Source organism: Pteropus vampyrus, unplaced genomic scaffold (genome assembly GCF_000151845.1).
Source record: "Pteropus vampyrus isolate Shadow unplaced genomic scaffold, Pvam_2.0 Scaffold36, whole genome shotgun sequence".
Classification (NCBI taxonomy): Eukaryota; Metazoa; Chordata; class Mammalia; order Chiroptera; family Pteropodidae; genus Pteropus; species Pteropus vampyrus.
This window is the reverse complement of record NW_011888817.1, coordinates 7,962,319-7,966,982: the sequence shown is the minus strand read 5'-3', so window position 1 is coordinate 7,966,982 and position 4,664 is coordinate 7,962,319.

Here is a 4,664-nt window from a genome sequence, read left to right as displayed (position 1 = left end):
GGATGCAGTTTGTTATGTGGCAAAAACTGATACATGTTGGAAGGAGCCAGGTTATGGAATACCTCCTATACTAAGAGAGTGAGGCTGAGAATTCTGGACTTTATAACAGGGCTTTAGTGCAAGTCTGAAGTCAGATGCCCGGAGTTCAAATCTCAGCTCTGTCATTCATCAACTATGGGGCATTGAACAAGTTGCTTAATTCTTATCACCCAGTTTCCTCTTCTGCTAATTGTGAACAATAACAGAATGTGTGCTTCATGGGATATAGAGAGGATTAAATGAATAAATAAGTATAGAAATATTAAAATAGTGCCTGGTGCATCGTGAGTCCTCAGGAAATGCTGGCCATTAATCATTACCTCATATTGTGGGTTCCCACTGGCCATCCCTATAAGCCTCTTGGGCTCTGCCCCCCAGTAGATGACTCAGATCCCCAGGGCTGGCCAAAGAGTTTGTTTATGACCCTAATGCTATGATGTATGCCCCTGCCAGGCCATGCCCTGGTCTAACTGAATCCCTGGCCCTGGCCTGCCCATTATGGCATAATCTCTTCTCCCTCATATAGCTAAGATGGCCTTCATTTTAATAGAAACACCTGCAGCACGCAGAGGGCTCCAGGGAAAGTATAATTCCTCATGCATAGGAGGCAAGAACTATATTGATGCTTCTTTCACTAAACAGCTGGACCCTGTAATGACTGCATTTAAAATGGTGTAAAAGAAATTAGAGATAATACCAATATTTCTAGGACAGGCTGTTTGGTTTTACAATCGGTGAGTGAAACATCGAGCCACCTCCAGTTACGGGGACTTCTTCATTTTCTCTGGGACAGGGGTGTGGAGACCCTTCGTTTCTACTTCTCCCCACCTCTACCTCAGAACACAAGGGTCTTAAGGATGGTGGGTCTGAGAGTGACTTCCTTTGAGACATGAGGGGAGTCAGTGTCGCCAAGAGGGGCTGAGGTGTGTGTGATGCAGGACTCAGAAAGCATAATGACTTCTTTTCATCCTTATACTGAACTAAGGGGGAACATGTATTATTATTCTCATTTTATAGATGGGGAAACTGAGGCTCAGAGAAGCGAAGCAACCGGTTTAATGTCAGAGGGCCAGAAGAAGGTCATTGCAGCAGCTCTGACCAGGGCCACCTCTGCATTTTCTCTAAGGTCTCATTTAACCCTCCCCAAGCTTATAGCATTGCTGTTGCCACTCTTGCTTCATAGATGGGGGAAACTGAGGCTCAGGAATGATTTTAAGCCAGGCCTCTCTAACCCAGATGGCCCTATAACTGATGTTCCCATCCCTCTTGCATTTGTAGTGACTTGTGGGGCCCACCGCCAGACCCACTTGTGATGACAAAAAGGAAGTCTTGCCCCTCGAGGGCCCAGGGCAGCCTTGGGCACAGTGCAGGCTGTGGGACCCCTCTCTGATCTGGAAGGGTAAGGCCCAGGAGGCTCAGCTGGGACCTGACCCATGTGTCAGACAAGTGCTCTCCAGGGACTTGAAGGAGTTCTAGACACTCTTCCTTGGAGGCAGCTCCCCAGAGCTCCCTTTGGGGACAGTGTCCTGAGGAATCAAGTCTAGTCTGCTTCTGAGGGTGACCACCACTACCACCACCACCACCACCACCACCACCACCACCACCACCACCACGGTAACCAGAGTGATAGGCATCTCAGTCACCACTGCCAGGAGAGGACTCAGCATGGAGCAGAGCCACGCTTCCTTCACCTTTTCCTGTCCTCAGGGCCCATATGGAAAATAACTGTGTTTGTACTGCCACCTGTGGCAGGACTTCCAGCTCTAAGCTCTGGCTGCCCTGCCTCACTGGCAGCTCCAGGCTGGACGTGCTGGGTGCAGGGGGAGAGGGCAACTACGGAGCAGTGTGGCTGGGTGTGGACCCTCAGCTGCCTCTCCACCCAGGGTGCATGCTCTGGGGTGGTGTGCACCCTTGGCTCTACCTCAGGAGTCCAGACCTGGCAAGAGGAGCAGGCAGGCTCCTGGAAGCAAGTGCAGGGCCACTTGAGTGTGAATCCCCGGGTCCTGAGTGAGGTCTAAGAGGGCCCACAGTCCCCCTTCCCTTGGGCCTGCAGAGTCCTCTCCCCCATGGGAGAGGGCAGTGGGAGAGAGGGCGATGGGGCTCCTCTAAAGCCCAGGGGCCTCTTCTGACCTGCTTTAAGGGTCATTCTGCCCTAAATGTTTGTCACTCCTGTTCCCCAATCTCTGCTCTAAGCTCGAAGACCCAAACAAGCCCACTCGATGGGTGCCTCCTTGCCAGAGCTGCCTGTCCTCCACCCTTGCCTCCTTTAGTTCATCCCTGCTGAGTCCACCTGCCCACCACCCACCCCCGCCCTGCCCGCCCTCCATTTGGCTCTGCTCAGGTGGAACTTGATCGAAACCTTTAAAAACGAGTTTTCTCTGCCTTTCAACCCTTCATCTCTCACTGTGCTACTCCCTGAGCCTTTTATAGCAGAGAAAAAGAGAAAGAAAAAAAAGCCCAGGCTTATGTTTATTAAGATAAATATTGAGAATTCGAAAGGCCAAAATGTTAAAAATGCATCTGCCGATGCTGCTGCCAGCATTGCGAATCCTGTCTGAGTTGGATTTTCATCATTTCTCCGGAAGAGTCTCCACACAGAGAGAAGGGGCTTCGTTCCCCCCATCTCTGGCCTCCTGGCATTCAGGCTGCAGGACAGTCTTTGACTCTTGTCCACACGAGGTGGCAGTGATTCCCCATAAACCCACTTGTACCATGTCCATACTTTACAATTCACTTGAGCCAGAGTCGATGGATTTTCCTTCATTTTTTTTAGTGTAGGAGGATGAATGGCTACCCTTTGAGGGAGGAGATGGAGGGTTACTTACTTATCTCTGGATCTGTCCATCATCTACTGGGCATCTTCATGCCCTGGAAACTGTACTGGACAGTGACCCAGATGCGGTCAGTTCCTATACTTAGAAGCTGAGAGGGGGAGCATGTGATGACAAGAGGGAAATACAAGGAAAAACCAAACCTAGGCTGGGACCTTCTGGGGAGGCTCCAGAGTGAGCAGCGAACTGACATTGCAAACGCGTAACAGCCAGGTGAAGAAATGTGGGAAGAGTGTTCCAGGCAGAAGGAACAGCACTGCAAAGGCCTAAAGGCAGGAGAAGATCAGAAAAACCCAAGGTGCAGAGAAACAGGTGAGAAGGGACCTTTCTTAAGGTCGCATGGCTGGCTAGAAAGGCAAAGCCTGGATCTTAACTTAGGCTGAGTTGTTGCAAGCACAAGGCTCGCCACCACCCACTGTAGTGGAAAGGTCAGTCTTTGCAGGAATCTGAGAAGAGAGAGGACTCCTCGAAGGCCAGCTGCCCTGGGGGTGGTCAGGAAGACAATCTGAAGGGACATGGCCAAGGGCAGGGTCTGTTGACCGCAGCCTCAGATCTCACTAAGTGCCAACCCAGAGACCTTGAGCTTCCTTGTGATAGGTAGGAGGGAGGTTGAACAGGGCTGGGCTCTGCTACCTCTCCCTCTGTGGAGGCTGCCAGGGAGCTGGGGGCTGGGGGGTGGGGTTGGGGGGATGGGGTGGTGGAGCCCATTTCTGACCCTTGCTGCCAGGATGTGTTTTGTTGTGAGCAAAGTCTGTGGCCATCACAGCTGACGAAAAGGGGGCCCTACTTCCCAGGTTGCAGGGATGCAAGAGAGCAATATTACTTTTGTGGGTGTTAAAATCTCCCAAATATCGAGCGGTGACCATGTGCTAGGTTCTCTGCTGGGAAATGGACATAGGTTATTTCATTGCATCCTACAGCAGCCCCATCTCTTGTTACAGATGAGAAAGTTTCCCAATTGTCCTGTTTTACGGGGGAGGGAACTATGGCTCCAGGGAGGTGGAGAGAAGAGGCCAAGTCACCCAGCCAGGAAAGGACCTGCTGGGATCAATCTGCTCTCACAGAGTGGAGATGGGTCAGACCAGGAGGAAGAAGAGCTTGATAGCTTGGCTGAGCCAAGCACTAGTGTCCTGTGGAAGGCCTGGGAGGTCCTCGGACGTCCAGGATATGACCTTAAGGGTTGCAGAAGGTGTTTGGGGGGCCAGAAAAGTAATCTGGGGTCATGGGAAGAGCACAGACCAGGATCTAGCAGTGTGTCCTTGGGCACTGCACTTGACCCCTTTGAGTCTCGATTTCCTCATGTCTCCCGGGAAGCAGCTCCACCCTTCAGGGCAGGGGTGAGGAGTGAGGGAGAGGAAGTGAGTCAGCGGCTCCGAGACCTCAGATCCTGGGCCTGTCTCTGCTGTTGTCCTTCACCTCACAGAGGTTTCCTGAGCTGTGACAACACACGGGCTCTGTGTCCTCAGCCTTGTGTCCATCACCCTGGTCCCCCCAGGCCTGGGACATAGGAAGATTCTTCACTAGACGGGAACTCGTGGGCATTCACAAGGCTGGTGAGGAGAGGGTGGCGCTCAGACCCCAGGTCGGAGCCTCTGCTCTCTCCCAGGCCCGGGCGCTGGGGTTTCTCTCTGGCTCCTGGAACCTGGGTTGCGTCCAGCTCAGCACAAACGAAACGTGAGAAATGTAAAGAATGTTCTGCTCCAGAAACCTCCCAGTCTACTCGAGGCGCAGAGCAATTTCTTTCTGATTAAGCAAAATGTCACAGGTCACCGTGTGACCACTTTTAACGCTGAA